We start from the raw sequence: 20,211 nt of genomic DNA, 5'->3' as shown, positions 1-20,211 counted from the left end.
CCCCTCGCCCAATTTGTCAGACAAACAGAAAAAGGAGATGGATGTTGAATCACAAACGTTCACATAGGCATAAGATCCACGCACGCACACACACCTACACAAAGGAATGATGTAGCAGATCAACAAGTACAGTGATTATATTGGCATTTTGTAGTAGGCCCTGTGACAGCCGGCAAAGTTAACCCGAATAACCTTTATTGTTGTCTTTCTTCCACTCCTCCCCTCCCCTCCCAGCAACGTTCCACAGTGGCGTCCATGATGCATAGACAGGAGACCGTGGAGTGTCTGAAGAAGTTCAATGCCAGGAGGAAACTCAAGGTCTGTGCTCGTGGCAGCTGTCTGTATGTGTGGTGGTGGAATTGAATGTTTATGATCGTTGTTGACAGTCAAAGCATTAGGGAACTCATACCTGCGGTCTGATGGGAGGAGCTAAAACACTGAGAAGAGAGAGAGCAGCAGGTCATGTAAGATAGACTATGATCTAAGTCAGTCATTATCAAAGTGGGGCATGGGGACCCCCAGGGGTCCTTGAGGGGGTTCTTGGGGGTCCCAGCTAAATGAGTTAATATAGCATATAAAATCAGTTTAACCACTTTAACCTCTTTTTTTTAATACTTCGGCTGATCGAAAATAGCTGATCCTATGGAGAGCTGAGAGACCTCATTGCAATCACTACCAATAATCGTATGCCTAATTTATAGTCTGTTGCACGACAGTGACGCTTGCTTAAAAGTACATACAGTGTCTGTTTTTTTATAAAGGGACACCATCGCGCAGTGGAGGATAGATCGAGATTTTGAGTGCAGCCTAGCAATGGTGCTCAGCTGTCTTTCAAATGCTGGTTAGTAGAGCAACGTATCTACAAAACAGGAAAAACAATCCTCCTAATAATTAATAATAAGCATTTTATTCATGGTAAAACAGTGAACCTACCATAAAAAGAAAAGTTATTGTCACATTGATTGGTAAGAATGGTCTTATTACAGTATGTGTCCAAGGAAGAGGAAATCACCCCCGTTGGAAATCAGCAGCTGTCTTTGTGTCAAGGGAAGGGTTTGTGTTATTGTAGAGCCTCTTAGATCTCTTAGCCTGAGCCTAGAACATGCAGAGAGTCTATTCTGCCCTGAGCTGGAGAATCTTGCTCCAGTATGATAGCCTTTGATTGGATTTAGCAAAGCCTGGAGAGTTTGGTTGGCTCTCTGAGCCAGTCTAATATCCATCTTGAAATAGCCCCCATGGCCTCTTTGCAATCCAATATCATTATCATTTTAACAGCCCGCATAGGGGTATTTGCACTGGTAAAGATTACCAGGATTAGGCGCTTTACTCATAATTCTCACTCTGTAAAGGAAAAAGAAAATACCTAGGTACCGTGGCCATGTTTTATTAATGTTGTTGGTATAACATCTCCCCGACAGCAGGTGCAGTTAATTGGTTTAGAATTGAACATTTATAGTTTTTTGTTTCATTTTTCTCCCAGGGGGCCATTCTCACCACCATGCTGGTTTCTCGGAACTTCTCTGGTAAGCATCAGTCAACATGTCAGTCTATTTCAGTCAATGCATGCAGTATGTAGGACAATTAAGCATAACACATATGCTTAATTTATGCTAAGTCGTATGATAGTGTCGGCCGTCGAAATGGACAGATCTACAAGCTCACAACGCGCTGCGGATGCATGTGTTGTGAACTTGTAGATTGTACTACTTAAGAAACATCCATTAAGATTGAGAGATCATTCTCAAGTGTTTTGCATAATCATTCCTCTCTTTTCTTCAATAAGATTTATTTCCCCTTGTTAAATTACAAAACTTACAGAGTTGTCATCTGATACCGGCGTAAGGGTGGATGTTTTGACATATATGTTTTGCATATAGTTCTGCATTATTATTCTGTTGCAAATCTTAATATTTCAAACATATGATTTGAAATAGGATGTCTTTGCCTCATGTGAGTGTGAACCTGCCTTTTCTGTGATGTGATCACATGGTAAACAGAACAGAAATAGTTTGTTGATGCAAAGTTGCAATAGATACTATGCGTTTCTGTCCTGTACATTTTGGAGAAATGTGCAGTGTATCTTGGCATCATTCAGTGTATGAAAGGTTATTATTTTCATTAGTTATTAGTTTCATATACATAACATGTATAATGTGTAAGCTATAATTTAACAGTTATCCACAGTACTACTGCTATGTTGACTGCAATTTAGCACACTTTACCAGCTTTGAGAAAGTGCTGAGAGAAACTCATTTAGTCAGTGCTGCTATAAATGCAGCTCCTTTCAACACTGTTCAGACAAGCCTCAGTAAAGTCCAGAGTGGCCATTTAGAGGGTGACAGTTAAATGAACACTCAGGATTTTTCTGTGTATGTTTCACTGTGACATTTTCCAGGGGTAGACCGTGTGAAACATTTTCAAACCAATTTCTCCTCATTAGTGGTTTTGTTCGAGCTAATTGCCTGTTACTGATCTGTGTGTGTGTGTGTGTGTGTGTGTGTGTGTGTGTGTGTGTGTGTGTGTGTGTGTGTGTGTGTGTGTGTGTGTGTGTGCGTGCGCGTGTGCGTGTGTGTGTGTGTTGTGCAGACGTTTGTGTCCTTGTCTGCTTATGCATGATGTGTACAGTACTGTACTTGGCTTGGTTGTATTTGGTCTGCCTGTTCTTCTATTGAGACATTTATATCCTATGTGCCTACGGTTTGACAAGAGGTATTGCATCAAAGTTCAAATGCCATTTAGCCACTGCTCATACAAGCTGTCCCTTGTACAGTAGCTCAACAGTAGAAATTGTGTAGCCTGTGCAGAGTACCCAGCCTCGGGTAGAACATGAAAGTTAGGCTATGGATTGCAGCTTTAAATAAATTGCCAACTTTGGAGGAAATTCATCAGTCAACCTTTTTGGGTCAGACTATGACCTAATGACCCTGCATTATACAGTAACTCCTATGTTGTGCAGCTTCAGTATTTGCAGATATTACTTCTATTACTATTTTTCTTATCACTGTCACTGTGAACCTTTTGTTCTGTATGTGGTTTTAATTACACTATCTTCCTCAAACTAATGAGCACTATTTGTTTCCAACCTCTCTCCCTCTCTCTCTCTCTCTCTCTCTCTCTCTCTCTCTCTCTCTCTCTCTCTCTCTCTCTCTCCCCTCCTACTCTCTGCCTTCACCGTCGCTCTCTCTCTCTCTCCCCTGCCGTCCTTCATCCGTCCTTTTCTCTTCCTGTCCCTCGCTCCCACTTTCTTCCTTGCTCTCTGTCTCCCCTTTCTCAATACCCCCTCTCTCTTTCTCTTTCTCTCTATCCTTCTCTCTCTGCCTCTGTGTCTCTTCCTTTCTCTCCTTGTTATCACTCTCTCTCTCCCTCGCTGGCCCTCTGGTTGCACCTGTACCTGCGTGCCTCCATGTTGTGACTGGGTGTCGGGACACTAACAGTGGGCAGCAGGCAGACCACGGCGCCCTCGGTCACCGCGGCCGCAGCAGCCGTGGCAGCGGCCACCGGAACCGCGGCGGGGCTGGTGGAACAAGGTAGCGTGGCGGCGACGCCCCGGGAGGGTGTGTCCTCCCCCCCCCCCCCTCCTCCCCCCTCCCCCTCCCCCTGTACGCCATCCCACCCACCCTGCAGCATGGGAGCTCAGAGCATGATGGTGGCTGGTCACGCTGTCTCCCCATGGGCTCTGCGCAGTAGTCACGCCCCTCATTTCTATCTATCCATCCATCCATCCATTCAGACTCTCACCATCTCTCTCTCTCTCTCTCTCTCTCTCTCTCTCTCTTTCTCTTTCTCTTTCTCTTTCTCTTTCTCTCTCTCTCTCTCTCTCATATATCACAGCCACGGAGCATGGCCAGAACAGCAGACCAGCGCCTGTCATACTCTCTCACATTCGCTTTCTCTCTCATGCCATAGGACGACTATGATATGAGTTCACCTTTACCCCTCTTATCATTCCCTGCTGTCATGCATCAGTCGCCCTTTACCTTTGTAGAACTCTGATGTCTCTCTCTCTCTCGCTCTCTCTCTCTCTCTCTCTCTCTCTCTGTTTCATGTTTCATTGCACTCGTTCTGCATCCACCTCCTTCCCTGTCTCTTGTTTTCCTCTGTTGGAGAATGACCCCCCCCCCCCCCCCCCTGTTACTTAAAGGATGGAATTGTTAGTGAATGTTGCATGGGGCACTGGAATGGTGCATGCACTGCCAGGGGGCCGGGTTGGTGGGGTGGTTAGCACTGCAAGAGACGCAAGGTTGGGCAGCTTCTCAGGAAATGCAGTGGAAAAAAGTGAAATGGTTGCCTTTTCATGTATTTCTTCTTTTTTTTTTTACCCGTTAAAACCGGGAAAGCATCTGTGTCATTTTCGATTTCAGCGTTGGCTATTCAAAAATAGCAGCACTTCGTTACGCGCTGCAAGCTTTGTACATCTGCTATTTTTGAACATTTTAGAAAAATCTTGAAAGTGTGCGAACTACTGATTTAGAGGCAATAATTGTAGAATTTTAGGTTAAAATAATTACCAACATGTTACCAAAAGTTTCATATAAATTAATAGGTACAGTTACAGTATGTCTACACAGTGTAAATATACATTTGACGCTGAAAGTGTAAAAATGGTCGATATAAGGTCATTGGACGTCGCCGCGCGAACACAATGTTCACGGGTTCAATTTGCTGGGTGGGATGAGGGGGATCCATGCCTCTGCTTTTGATATCCCCTCTTCTGGTAATGTATGTTAACCAAATAACCACGTTAACCCTGGCATCACTATTTTTGGCAAATGTTTTGAAATGTGCCAATTTGTGAAAACTTTTCAAAATCTTTCAAAATTATTGTATATTTTTCTAAATAAATAAATAGCAGGAACAAAATATAGGCCTACATGTATTTAACTTCTTCTTTTTTTTTGCAAATCGAACCCTTCAAGGGACAGTTCTTTTCCATGGCGTGTAACAATAAACATGAAGGCAACATGAGAGCCTCATCTGACAGTGTAGGCTGCAGAGAGGGACGACGGTGAAGCTGTGGTGGAAGTAGCCCCTGTGGGCTTGTCTCAGCCTCCACCAGGGGTCCAATCAAATATTCATAGTGGACTGCCTCCCCCTATCAGCTCCTTTCTGTGTGACACACACACACACACACACACACACACACACACACACACACACACACACACACACACACACACACACACACACACACACACACACACACACACACACACACACACACACACACACACACACACACCCATATCTAGAAGACATTACCGTACACACCCGTGTCACAGGGGATGAGGTTAAATGTGAGTGTGTCTTGGCCTTTAACCACTTAAACTCTATATACTTTCTGGGGATTTGCCGAATGTTCGCCCCATAATAGGAACGCTAGGGTTCATGTGCAGGAAAATGTCTGGAGGCATCCTGGCACCAGACAGCGTCCACCCTTCCGAAGAGCCGATCAGTATCCCATCTTTCAAAGACTAAACCTTGCCAGATGAGGGGGGTGGATCTTAGAGTAGAGCTACCATGTGCTCAGCAGCATAGCATGGTTGATGATCCATGTGAATCCATGCCCATCCTTGCCTCCATCTTGCAGCCTTTGCACTCAGCATACATCTATGCATAAATGCATTTTTTTATTTATTTTCGTAGCTGCTAGTTTATTGGTTATTAACCTCTTCCTCCTCTCTCTTCTTGCTTCACGTGTAATTTGTGGCAAGGTAAGAGTCCCTCTTCAACACCTGGGCTGTGAACTAAGCTGCGAACTTTGACCCTGCAGGTTGCCTCGGCACATCTCTGGTTTCCCGTGGGGGAGAATGTTGTGCCATGTCTGTTTAGAACTTGCCGTTTTCTGGAAGGTTCTATTCACTTCCACCGTGGAGATGAGCTGGAGATGTCTTTATTACACTAATGCCAGATTTTTTACTTGGTTGCGCACACAGCTAAGTCTAACTCAGCCTTAACTCTTTAGTAAAAGTGGAGTCCTCCCCTCCCCCTCCCCTGCTGAGTTGTCAAAGGGGAGTAGAGAATGCACTTGATAATGTTCTGACCCCGTTTCTTCTCCTCAATAACAACAAGTCAAGTGAATGGAGGGTGGGGGTAATGATGAGCCACGGGCACAATAATTGGTGCCTGAACAAGTCCATGTTCTGAGCGGATTTCCACGTGCTTCCTCATCGTTCACGATACAGGGACACGAGAAGAGAGGGAAATTAGTGAATATAGAAAGAAAAGAGAGTAAGATGGGAACGAAGAGAGAGAGAGAAGTGAGAGAGGAAAAAAAGGCACAGAATTCCAGAAATAGTGTTTTATGTAACATGGCTGGGTGGTTGATGTGATTGGATGTGATTCGACTGTGGAATGCAGTCTGCGCTCCTTAATATACCTCAGGCTTCCATCTGGGGAAGTCAGGAGGACGTAGAAACGGGGCAGAGCCGACGCGGAATGCGGCAGGTAGCCGATCGGAACCTACTGGACGGAAGAATGTTGTGGACGTACGCAGTAAACTCCTCAGCGTTAGTTTAACCCTGAGAGTGTACAAATGAGGCAAAATGCAACCTCATGGATCCATTTTGTTTCATTTTTACACTTGTTTTGCTGTGTAATTGAAATGCAGTGGGTAGGTCAATTAAGGCGAGTAAGAGCAGATTCAGTCTAGGAGAAACTGTGTGTGTATTTGCCTGTGTATGTATGCATCTGTTGGTGCTTTTGCCCGTTTTAAAGATCTGGTATTCGGGTCCGTGTTAAACGAGCACTTCAGCATATAGCAGGAAATGTAATGCACACCAAAGGCTGTGGTGAGGTGCTGACCACAGGGAACAAACTTAAAGGAATACTTCTTCACCCCAATGCAAAACGATATGAAATAATAATATAAACTAACTCTTACAACCCTCACAGTGTAATCACGAGAGGCCTACTGATGATGTTCAAAGAGAATGTTTTAAATATAGTATTAATCTCTTGTTAAGATTGGTCTCCTATTACCTTCAATTGGTCAAGTATTGGATTATTGGCTCAGGAATGCGACAAAAACGAAACTCTCCATGGCTTCATGGGGTGAGTAATTGTTTGAAAGAATTTAAAGAAAGGGGGGAAAAGTGTTGCACACTCTGGCCAGCTGGCCTTCCTCAGAATCAACAAATTGTTTGTCGATTCTGAGGAAAACCATCAATAAAGAATCACTGCATATGGAGCCAGAGTCTGCAAAACCGTGTGTGTGTGTGTGTGTGTGTGTGTGTGTGTGTGTGTGTGTGTGTGTGTGTGTGTGTGTGTGTGTGTGTGTGTGTGTGTGTGTGTGTGTGTGTGTGTGTGTGTGTGTGTGTGTGTGTGTGTGTGTGTGTGTGTGTGTGTGTGTGTGTGTGTGTGTGTGTGTGTGTGTGCGTGCGCGACATGTGTAGGAGCCACTGCACAACACACCCATAAAGTACACAAAACCTAGTGTGTGTGTGTGGGGGAATGTATGTCTTACGTAGTGTATGCATAATCTTTACACTATGGGTGGGCCACTCGGGGGCCACCCGCTGTGTCCGTGCTGCAGCAGGGCGGTCTTTACATACGCCCTGCGGACCATCTGTGTGGCATGTCCCCCATTGCAAGGGATTATGTGTATTATGCTAATCAGACAACTGTGTCTACAGCATCGTTCTCTCTCTCTCTCTCTCTCTCTCTCTCTCTCTCTCTCTCTCATTACCCATCATTAGAAAGCAGACTGAAGACTAATCCTCCTTAAGGCCCCTAAAGAGCCGTTTAAGGCAACACTTATTGTTGGGCCTCGTACGGCAGGCATCTTTGCGGCCGTTCTGTCATTGGTGTCGTGGTGGCGAGCCAGAACACCAGCTTGAGAACAATGCACTTTCTCTTCTACACTGAGGACGATGTCTGATTGTGTTACACAGGGCAATGATGTGACCCGACAGTAACTATGCTTTCCTGTTCCAGAAAGCTTTGGCTTTGGCTTTCTCAATGCCAGTCTGAAGTGCAACGTTACAGTAAATGAATGCTGGGATACCGTAGATATGTAGTATATAATACACAGATAGCAAAGCAGTTGAGCTCGGCTCCGTTTAGCTTCGGCTGACCTTGGCACGGCTCGGCAGACTGACCTAGCCTTACTTAACCACTTAAACCCTATATACTACTTCGTTGACCGGGGTCCCCGTGGTGTTTATACTTGGCTCCCTCCTTTTTTTCCCCTCTACAGCATATTTATGACATGCCCAGAATAGCGACGCTAGGGTTCAAGTGGTTAGGCCTAATTTATACTGCGTCGCGACGCACGGTGGTGTCGCTTGTCGGAAAGAACAGATTTTTCGACCAGCAGCACAGTTGTGCAACGACATAGAAATGAGGTTTCAGCGTGTAGCTGCAGTTGCTGTGGGGCTGTTCAAACAGAGTATGCTGTAATCATTGTAAATGTTCATCTCTGACAGATTTCCTCTCTCTCGCTCTCTCTCTCTCTCTCTCTCTCTCTCTCTCTCTCTCTCTCTCTCTCTCTCTGTTCATCATTGCAGCAGCGAAGAGTTTGCTCAACAAGAAGGCAGATGTCAAGGTAAGCGTCTCCTCCCCTCCCCCTCTCTCCTTTTGTCTACACTCTCTGCCCACTCTCTCTCCTCCTGCCTCTCTCTTCCTCTCCTCTCTCTCTGTGTGTGTGTGTGGGTGTGTGTGTGTGTGTGTATATATGAATAAATGAATGCATTTTTATTTTCGTGTCTTGTCAAAAGCCCCCCTCCCCTTACAGGATTATAAGACACCAAAACATGAATAAACAATATCACATTCTGTTCCTGGAAAACTGCACAAAAGAAAACGAAAATGTTTGGTAAACACTCAAAACAAAACAAACAAAAAAAAAGTATACATCACACATGTATGTTCTCTTTGCCCGTTTGTCCCAGGCCCCTTCCAAATACTCTGCAAGTGTGAATACCCTGTGCTCGAAAATTCTCTGTGTGTCATCCGACCAAACCAAGTCCAGGTTTCTACACCTCTTAAATCATTTTTGACGCAGGTCATGATACAAGGGGCAATAGAAAACAAAATGGAATTCACTCTCAATATCCTCCATGTCCCAATAAATATAAATCCTCTCCTCTTCCACTACTCCTCTACACCTACCAGTCTCAAGGTGCAGGGGCAAGATCCCAGAACGGAGTTGGGCACATAGAGATCTTTGTCTTTTGGATAATGGAGCACAAACATACTTTTCTCTAGCATAACAGCTTTTTATCATAACAAAGTGTGTGTGTGTGTGTGTGTGTGTGTGTGTGTGTGTGTGTGTGTGTGTGTGTGTGTGTGTGTGTGTGTGTGTGTGTGTGTGTGTGTGTGTGTGTGTGTGTGTGTGTGTGTGTGTGTGTGTGTGTGTGTGTGTGTGTGTGTGTGTGTGTGCACACTTTACTGTATGTGCATGATTCATCTTCATGCTCACTTGCGTGAGCTTGGACTATTTTTTCCCCCTATAAACAAACAAAACATCTTTGTGTTTGAGTGTGGCTGAGCTTCTAGTGGTCCATCCATCTGAGAGCGCAGTGTTTTTCCATGTAGTGTTCTGGAGGGAGCTCATCGCCACCTCTCCATCTCTCCACCTCTCCATCTCTCCTCCTCTCCATCACTCCATTATGAAGCACAGCCATCTGCCATCCCCCCCCCCCAACCCTCTCAACCCTTCGTCAATCAGCTCCTCTCTCTCTCTCTCTCTCTCTTCTTGTTGCTTCCGTTTCCTGCTCACCCCATCTGGTCTTTAACCTCACATTTCCACTACACATCCTTAACGAAGATCTCGTGCTGACCCACGCACGCGCATGCACGCTGTGTACACTCACTGCACTGAAACATCCCACGCACAGCTTCCTCGCATGTTCCCTGAGCGTGCACGGTGGCGCGCGGAGGAAAGAAAAGCCAAAAAAGACGTGTGTGTGTGTGTGTGTGTGTGTGTGTGTGTCGGCTCGCATCTGAGCGGCGTCTCGTCAGCTTGACGCTCGTGTGCTGCGAACGTGCAGAACGGCAGATCGCGAGTGTGCAGATGTGTGTGTGTTGTGTGTGTGTGTGCGTACATGCGTGCGTACATGCGTGTGTCTGCAGGCTGCCCCTCCCCCTCTCCTCACTGCTCAGTGGGTTCAGTGGGGAATGTGACTCCAGTTCCAGGAATAGCTCCAAGTTTGGACCCTGGAAACTCAGGCGACAGAAATAGACTCTCGCTTCCCCTGTGCCGCGCTCATCGCCTAGCAACAGGCTCCCCACGCTCTCGCCCGAACCATTTCCGAAGATTTAAACTTTTCGCCCGCCGCTCTCCCTCCTTCCTTCCTCTTGCTCTTTTGTTTCCCCTCTCTCGTTTTCTTGTCTTTCTCCGTCCTCTCTCTGCAACTCCCCCCCCATGATCCTCTCTCTCTCTCTCTCTCTCTCTCTCACACACACACTCTGTGATCCTGTAATATGTGGAACACCACCTAATGTTTTTAACTCCGGCCCCAACACCTCTCTACCTGTTCAGTGCTGGCTGCTCTCATGCCGATGTCGTCTCTTCTTCCACACAAAAAAAAAAAAAAAGAGGAAGTAATAGCAGGTCTCCTGCTCTCTCTTTCTGATGACTTCCCACGTTCAGCCTCCCCCTCGTTCCTGGACTCTGCTTCTTCCTCCCCCGCTTACCGCCTCTCTCCTTCACAAGCAGAAGAAGTAACAGCCTCTTTGAGAGGACAGCTGCTCCTCGTGCTGGGAGCGTATGCACAGCGCGCCTGCTTCTCTTTGTGCATTCACCTGTTGGTTCTCTCTCCTCTTTCACCTTCTACCATCCATCCGCTCAACCTGAACGTCCATCCGTCCATCCATCCATCCATCTATCCATCCATCCATCCATCCATCCATCCATCCATCCATCCATCGCCAACGGGGGGTGGGGTGGGGACAGAAACGCAAGTCCAGCTCAAACCGTCCAGTACTACATGGTGAGCATGCTGTTTATGCACTTTAACCCACACCCCATTCCTCCTGCTCCAGCTCGTCTTCTCGTCCTCCACCCTTTTTATTTTTATAGCTCACAATGTGTCGCAGCTTGTCGATCGGCTACTTGTGGATTCAATGTGGAGACGTCTTCACTTATGGTGGGGGGGCGCCTGGCACAAGATCTTTTCAAATGGGAGTCTGCGGCCAAATACATTTCATTTGGGGGTCCCTGACGTGCAAACGTTTGAGAACGGCTGCTGTAGTGCCCACCCTCCTCATCCCGTCATGTCTGAAGCTCCTCTCCTCCAGTCCTGCTCCTTTGTCCACTGCTTTCCTTCCACCTATTTTCTCACTGTCTTCTGCCCCCCCCCCCCCTAAAGATTTAGAGGGGACGATTTAAAGTAATTTTTACCCCCCTTTTAACGCATTCAATCCGGGAACGCATCAGTGTCATTTTAGATTTTAGCTATAGACATTATTTTATACTTTGGCTATTCAAAAATAGCAGATCTACAAGCTCATAGCGCAGCACCGAGTGCCGCACTATGAGCTTATTTAAAAAAACAACATGAAAATCAGTGCAAATCTTTGAATACATATTTCTTTAAAGCAAACATTTGTAACTCAAATCTTTGCTTCTGGGAGGTCCCTGGAACAAAATATTTTTAAATGGGGGTCCGCGATCAAATACATATCGTTTTGGGGGGTCCTTGACATAAAAAAGTGAGGGGGGGTCATGTTCCCCTCGAAGGAACAGCTGTCTCTTGTTTGGGGTGCTGCAGCCAGCCTTTAGAGGCATTAGTGGCTTTCATCGCCACTGAGGTCCACGACGGTGGCAAGCTCCCCTTCTTGAGGTGGTTTTTGTGAAAGTATTTTGAGAGTTCACACCCTCCGTCCGTCCTTGTCGCTGTACCAAGGAGGAGTGTGATCCTCACCATGGATACACAGCACGTGGAGAGAGAGAGAGAGAGAGAGAGAGAGAGAGAGAGAGAGAGAGAGAGAGAGAGAGAGAGAGAGAGAGAGAAGAGAGAGAGAGAGAGAGAGAGAGAGAGAGAGAGAGAGAGAGAGAGAGAGAGAGAGAGAGAGAGAGAGAGAGAGAGAGAGAGAGAGAGAGAGAGAGAGAGAGAGAGAGAGAGAGAGAGAGAGAGAGAGAGAGAGAGAGAGGAGAGAGAGAGAGAGAGAGACATCCTTATGTCAGCTTATGGCCAGCTTACTTTGACTTCTGCTTCAGCATGTCTTAGTGTGTTCTCCTCTCCTCCTAGACGTTTATCCACCCCATGTCTAATAACACACACACACACACCCCTTCGCACCTTCCGTTGTTGTCCCCATACTCTCTCATTTGTTTCAGTCCTCATCACTGGAGCCTTTCAGCTACCACCGTGTTGTACTGTACCTTCAGTATTCAGCTCCACCACCGATGTTTGCTTTGAAAGACAGGATGTGAGAAAGGATCATCTGTCCACTGATGCCTATCTGTCAGGATTAATGGTGCTAGGTGACTTCTTAGTGAGAGTAACCATGGTTCAATTTGTAAACAAAACGTTTACAAATTGAAATATTTCAACTTAACACGTTACAGGTTTACAGGTACCCCTTACATACAGTACTTTGTATGACAAATAGCGAAAATGGAGCAGCTTTGATGATTTGTGCTTATTCTTCAAAGGAACATTCAAACGCGCAGGCTTTGAAACTGGATTTGTATATTGCCCACACATGGTGCTGTGAAATTGAGGCAAAGTGGAGTCCCGCGCAAAGGAAGTCACTGTTAACGGCCTGATGCCGTCACATCCCTTGTGTCACTTCTCAGGAACACGCTGTGAATGTTGTGAATGATGTGAATGCTTGCTGTATTTAACCTCTTCTGCAGACAGAATCACGGAGCTCCTCAGAGTGCAGAGCACGAGCACACGTGCATGCACATACATACATACAAATGCACTGACCTACAGTACCTCCTGTTGTTAACACCTTTTTGTTGTGTTTCCCTCTCCTTTCCTCTCCTCTCCTTGCACAGCCCCAGACAAACAGCACGAAAAACAGCATAGTCACCAGCCCTAAAGGAACCACCCCTTCACCTGCTCTGGTATTTACCTCCTAATAACCCTGTCTGTTTGTCAGAATCCCACTCCCACACACCTCCTAATAACCCTGCATGTTCCTCGGTACCCCCCCCCCCCTTTCTGCCGTCCCTCTTGTCTATCTTGTCTTGGTGGATGTGTATCTTTTGGTGGGCTCCCCTGCAACAAGGGCACGCCAGTCTGCCCGCTGGTGGGGGGGGACGGTCGATCCAATTCCCATCTTCCGGTCCAGCTCTGGTCTTGGGGAGCATTTTGACCAAATGCAGTGTGTCGGTTCGCAATGGTACAGGGATATCTTCTGATTTTGTTCATACGTGATGACCATATGGGTAATACTGTCTACTGTCTACTGTATGTTGTGTGTTCTGCTAACGTGACAGTCCCTCCAACCTCCACTCAACTTCAACTTTATTGTCACATCACAGGTTTACAAGTCTGTGTGCGTGTGTCGTCAGTATACAGGTGTGTGTCGTCTGATGTGCCACCGTGCTTCAGCGTGTGCGTGAAAATGTGGGCAAGTGTGTCGCGTGACCATGTAGGAGAGCTTGTGCGTGCACCATCGGGGCTATGTAACACGACTTGTGATCTATCTAGTGAAACCATAATGCACACTAAAAGAAGTAATTAGAGAGAGCATCAGCTCATTACAACTCTCCCCCCCCACCCCCATCCGCTTGCCGCCGTCAGCGCTCTCCCCCCGACCAAGCCCTCCATCTGCAGGCCCCCAGGTACTTTATTCCCGCTCGTCATCGTCTCCCATGCCGTCGTCGCCACTGCCCGTTGCCCCAGGCGATGGTTGCCATGACGACATGGCCATCATCGTCAGGGAAGACATCTGGCTGATGATTGGTCACCGGGAAGGTGTCACTTCCTGCGGGAGGTTGAGGGCCGGGTTGAACGCGGTGGGTGGGGGGGTGTGGGGAGTGGAGCGCACATGTGCGTGTGTGTGTGTGTGTGTGTGTGTGTGTGTGTGTGCAGGCGTGCGTGCTCTGATATACACCGGCTGACAGTTCAAGAGCACAGAAAATAGCGGGGAACGGAAGAGGAGACGGCAGGGACTAAAAGGAGACTGACAGAGTGAAAGCCAAAGCTCTGCTGGGTAGGCTGGGTGGAACACAAGTGACCTACAGGAGTTTGTGCCTTTTCACTCTTGGTGAAAGAACCAAACAGGATCAACCCCCTTGTAATTCAAGTTGACTGTCCTCGAGTAAATAGCATTTTAGGATCGCTTCCTGCCTTCATTTAGGTTCCCAACCTTTTTCTAGATCAGGGCCCACTTGAAAATCTTCAAAGCACCCCACGGCACGATGCATTTTCAAACCATGTTTATTTCAATGATCAATCAATCAATCAATTGTGGTCTGGCTTGGATTAAAGTGGTATCATTTATTTAGTGGTATCACTTGAAACCTTTTCAAGGTTTTAAAGAAAGAATACCAAGTCATTTTTTACATTAATGTTTTTACATTAATGTTATGTTATTCATTAAAATTTTGCGTTTGCGTTTTGCCAATTATTTGGGAGCCCAATTGCAATATACCCGCGGCCCACCATGTGGGCCCCGGCCCACAGGTTGGGAATCACTGACTTTAGATCACACAGCGCTTTCTGGTGATGATGACCGAGAGACACTCGCGGTCACTGATGCGAGGCGTAAATGCAACGCAGTTATTTTCCCCTGCACACTAATGTGCTGTGAGTGAAGCTCTCAGCATCCAAAAATGTGCTGCAGTGAAGTCATTAACCATATGAACCCTAGCATCGCTAATCTGTTCATGCCTTATTAGGGGAACTAAAATAGCAGATCTGCCATGAGCTCATATCGGCTATTTGGTGTGGAGGGGGAAAAGGAGGGGGCCATATATAGACCTCTGGGGGACCCCAGACAACAAACTATACAGGGTTAAAGGAATAGTTCACCTGTGATTCAACCGGCATGAGGGTGAGTAGATAATGATAGAATTTTTATTGGGTGAAGTCATGTCTTCCCCAAAACATCTTCCACTTCCATGTTAACATGTACAAGGTCAATGTTTTCAAAAGCAATGGCAGAATTAAAACTAGCACTAAATACAGGTATTTTCCACTAACAGTGCAATCATTTGGCTCCAGACTACTCGGCTTGTGCTGCACAAGCTGTATGGAGTCATTTTATGGTCATTGTTTTGCCCTTTTTGAATCTAAAGACCTAGCTCTGGGTACAAGACCTCTGTTATAAAAACTCCTACAATTAACCCTTTTTATACATGTCTATACATTTCCAAGACTAAGTTTATACTAACCACTTTAAGCCAGGCGTCCCAAAATAGCAAAAAATAGCAGATGTTCGTGCTCGCAACACGTCGTGATGCAACGTGAGCTTGTAGATCTACTATTTTTGCTGTGCGACACCATTGTTTGGCTAAGCATAAAATATCACCCGAGAACCTTAGGGCTTAAATGTTAATCTATGCAAAAATGTTGAAGATAATGGCTTAGAAAACAGTGAAGATAGTGTTCCTGGGCCAAACAAACTGTCAACCGATGTGTATCGTTTAACTTTTTTTGATGACATTGGTATCAGTAATTATGCAGTACAATCTGGCATCTGTAGGGCTCTAGTTATGATGAGTACAAAGAAACTTCATCTATGAGAGTGAGTAAATAATGACAGAAATAGGAGGAGTAGGACTTGTTATGACCCGGACTACTACAACCTTTTTAACCACATGAATTATAGCGTCCCTATTCTGGGTATGTCATAACAGGGGAACATTCATTGGCTTTCATTGGATTATTATCTACCCACTGCTAAGCTATGGCTGCCCTCTAATGTGACGCCCACGTTGATGCGTCGCTCCAACGGACAGCAGCAGCCAATGCAGTATCTACTGTACGTGTATACAGTCTTTAGCTGTACAATCATCATCCACTCATTCAATCAGTCAAGCTTACCTGCTGCCCATCACACACAGACACCACAGCATAGAGAGAGAGATCCAAACATGTCAAAACAGCGTCCCTATTCTGTGCTTGTCAATATTATATAAAATTGAATGCGTTAAGATCTTGTAGAAGATAATTGTGTGGAATGAAAAAAGGACAGGTGCGTCAGCATAAAGCGAGATAATTGGGCTTTTTTTTGTTGTGCTGTGTGAGTGTGCACCGCATTGCATTCCTGCTGCTTTGTATTTATATAATTGTTTTAGATTGTTATTTATATAATTGTATTTCATTTTAGAATTCTCTGATTCTGCACACATTTGTGTCCGGGGAACAAAGGCATTTGTGTGTGTGTGTGTGTGTGTGTGTGTGTGTGTGTACACTTATATTATCACTTATAAGTATTGTAGAATTTGGGAAATCAACATTGTCACAAGACAAATAGTTGTTTTATGGTAAAGAATTAGGTTTAGTTTATTTGTTGTTCCTCTTTGATGTGCCTTCACTGACTATTCTCCTTTTGGGACAGTATAAAATATATGTGTTGGTTGCATTTTGGGATTTTGAATATGTGCACACTGTTTGTATTTCTCCTGTATCAATAATGTAATGTTGCTTGTCAATTGAGTTTTCTGATGAGCGCAGATGATCTCATTCATCTAAGTCAGGGTCATGACCAATCACAGTACTGTGAATGTTCTATTTCTACGTGTACGCTGTCAACACATGAGCTTGTCTCGTCTATTTTCAGTTTTAGTGTTAGAGTTAATTAAAATTGGTGTTTTATACAATTGCCTTCCTAAAATGTTTATATAGCATGGTAATACAAACCCGTGTGTGTGTGTGTGCGTGTGTGTGTGTGTGTGTGTGTGTGTGTGTGTGTGTGTGTGTGTGTGTGTGTGTGAGAATGTGCACTAGCATAGCACCATGCTCTGAATTTCAGTGCTGTCTCTCTTCTGGCTCTGTGTGTGCTCGTTCATCTGTGTGTGTGTGTGTGTACGTGCGTATTCTGGGCTTTTGCAGAGACCTCCAAACGACACTCTTCAGCTCCATCCACCCACTCTTTCACTCTGGAGGGTTCTACCATCTTTCCTTAACTACTGTATATCTCTCTCTTTGTTCATCCAGCGTTCATATTTGCTCTCTCTCTCTCTCTCTCTCTCCTTGCCCACTTGATACCCGTTTTGTTTTTCTACATCAATCCATCCTCTACGTTTATGTCACACTTATGTCTTTTTCTTTTCTTTTCCCTTTCTCTCTTTCTCCCTTCTTCTCCACCTCCCCCACCCCACCTTTCCTCTCCTCTCTCCTATCTCTAGGAGCCTCAGACTACAGTTATCCATAACCCGGTCGACAGGACGAAGGTACACTCATCCTCAATACCCCAGTCCACACTTTCTCTCTCCTCCTCATCCTCCTCCTTGCTCCCTTCCTCCCCCCTCGACCTATCTAGCCGCAGCGTGATATCGTGCTTTACCGATATAAGCTTGCAAGCGAGCTTAGTTGCACACCGAAAATAGCCGATCTACAAGCTCACAACACATCGCAGAGCTTGTAGATCTGCTATGTTCAGTGAGCGACACCGGTGCACAACTAAATATAAACCACGTGTGTGTGCACGAGCAAGGGGGCAGGCCAGGCTGGAGTGACGGTACTGTGGCTCATAAACACATCATTGAAACCCAGTAGCCCTCGGAGCGAGTGCACACCACTGTACCCTTTACCCAACCGCCTCCCACCCACCCCCCATCTGAGCTAACCCTATACAAAGTAGAGCCCGACCGATATATTGGTTTGTCCGATATATCGTCCATTATTTCATCGACAACATTGGTAGCCGATGTGTTTAAAAACAGCAGATCTATAGCTTGAGCTTGTAGATCGGCCATTTTTGAAAATGTTTGAATAGGGCTTAAGTGGTTAAATAAAAGTTTGTTAAGTTAATGTGTATTTTATATTTACTTGTTTGCTTGTTCATTGTATAATTAAAGATAAATGTTCTGTTTATTTTTTAGTTTATTTCATTTTAAATAATATCAAAACGTTATTTGTGTTTCCTTTTTTCTTTTTGTTTGCTGTTAAATGTTCCCAAATAGAAACTTTAATCAAATATACATTTTTCATTATTATTATTATTAGTAGAAGTATTATAATTTGTACAATATGTCAAAACATTGGTAATCAGTAACGTAGCACCAAAATCGGATCAGCATCTGACCCAAAAATCTGGCATTGGTCGGGCTCTAATACAAAGTATAAAGGTTGACAGGAACATGATGTGTGTTTTTAAGGACGGCCTACAAGTAGGGTCATAGACGGCTCACAACACTGCAGGCTGTGCATCACGGTTCGGTAAAGTTTTCGATGCAATGAATAATGAAACTTTAATAATGAACAACTTTTATTTGGAAAATCAAAGCTGTGGCTTATATTCATATTTTATGGACATAATCGTCTCTGCCAGGCCGAAGGTGTGGCAGAGACTATGTTTTCGCCCCTTTCCGTCCGTGTGTCCGTGTGTGCGTGTGTGTGTTCGTCCGTCAGTCTGTTAACAGCTAATCTCCGGCACCGTTGGACCGATCGGCATATATAGTAGACTATAATGCCGCTGTAGTAGTAGCGTAGCATGCAGATTAGTTGTTTGAAAACAATAGCCAGCAGTTAAACGCACTTCACACCCCATCAGATGTGCAACCCAAACCTCATCTAGTCTCTCTATTCAGTAGAATGCGTTGGTCTAGCGAGGGCGAGTGAGTGGAGTGAAAGATCAAACTCGTTTCACAAGCCATAGTAAGGAATCAGGATACATTTTATCAGCGTCCATCTTCGTTTTAGTTTTTCCACCATCACATTGATATTCTATATGCATTCTATTTTCCTACTTTTCTTTCCTTGGAAAAGTTAGAAAAACGAAATAAAAACTAAACAAAAACATTTCTTATTTTTTAACTAAACCTACTTATGCAGACGTAAACCTAACTAAAATGAATCAAACTAAAAATGAATATGTCATAATGCTGGTCGAACCCTGTGTGAGTAGTATGAGTCTTTAGGAGTCCTGGTTACCCACCATAGGGTTATATATACACTAGAGTACGGACGGCCCCTATTCATTTCAATGAAGTTGCTCAGCCAGCACATGAAGCATGCGGAAGTACACTCTACTTCCTGAGTTGACACCAAAGTTATCAATATGTCAATGGAGCAGGCGCACCAAGCATGCGCAGCAATACCAGATTTGACCACCAGGACTTGGGCAGCTTCAATAGTCCTCCGTGGTCCTGGGGGCTTTGTACCCACTACAGGGTACAACTGATGATCCTGGCATGGTGTGAGTTTGTGTTCCTGTGTCCTGCATGCATCACACACATAACTTAGATTTAGTGTGTGTGTGTGTGTGTGTTTGTGCACACAGGGCGAGTGTGTGTGTATCTGTGCTTGAACACGTACTGTGTGTGTGCTCGTGGAGTAGTCTGCTCTGCTGTTGTGTGACAGCTCAGAGGACTATTAATGCCTAATTTATACTTTATAATTTATACCGAAAATAGCAGATCTAATAACTCAAGACACATCGCAGCGTGACGTGCTGTGAGCTTGTAGATCGTCTATTTTCAGTGTGCAACATGATGCCCAACCAAGTATAAATCGGGCATTAACATGACTTGGTTCTCACACCACATCCGTAGTGTCACCATGATAGAGTGATGCTGGGGTGGTCGAGCATCTCATTTTAGGGCTGGTTCCTGAGAGTAGAGTACGTGGTGCAGGCTTTGTGCAGCGTCCAGTAATCTCATGACTTCTCCCCTGTGTGTTTTTGTGAGGCACAAACAGCTGGAAGCCAAATATGAATTGGGAATGGATTGTTGTTGTTTGGGAACAATGCTTCTATATGATGAGTGCTACACTACCATGTATGCAGATATACTGTACATACAGTCATCATACATGTACATGTACATGTACATGTACATGTACATGTACATGTACATGTACACATACACACACACACACACACACCACAGCCCCTTCTCTATTTCTTTGTCCATAATGTGGAATCTCTCGGGTTAGTTGTTGATCTATCTTCGTCACTCGCTTAAAGGGGAATTTTGGACTAAAGTTTTCTTACCTTTTCTATGACGTTATGATATCTTAGGATGAATGGTACAGTAGAAAATTTTCATAACTCCACCCCTGAGCCGCCACAGCTTAAAAGGTGCGCGGATAGGCCTTAGGTTAGATCACATATTTTAATAGCTTTTTTTATTGAATTTTTTGG

General features: G+C 45.0%; 1 pseudogene across 1 annotated transcript in view; it reads left to right on the top strand.

Annotated features, from left to right (window-relative positions):
* LOC308089269 (calcium/calmodulin-dependent protein kinase type II subunit beta-like) overlaps positions 1-20,211 on the top strand; it is a 73,611-nt pseudogene that overhangs the window by 38,901 nt on the left and 14,499 nt on the right. Inside the window, exons 11-17 of the transcript XR_013935088.1 lie at positions 235-318; positions 1,481-1,523; positions 3,435-3,527; positions 8,505-8,542; positions 10,895-10,931; positions 12,950-13,018; positions 17,255-17,299. The product of XR_013935088.1 is annotated as a calcium/calmodulin-dependent protein kinase type II subunit beta-like (transcript). The remainder of the gene's footprint in view (positions 1-234; positions 319-1,480; positions 1,524-3,434; positions 3,528-8,504; positions 8,543-10,894; positions 10,932-12,949; positions 13,019-17,254; positions 17,300-20,211) is intronic.

This window comes from Gymnoscopelus braueri, assembly GCF_963280865.1.
Source record: "Gymnoscopelus braueri genome assembly, chromosome: 7".
NCBI lineage: Eukaryota > Metazoa > Chordata > Actinopteri > Myctophiformes > Myctophidae > Gymnoscopelus > Gymnoscopelus braueri.
This window is presented reverse-complemented; position numbering and strand designations above follow the sequence as displayed.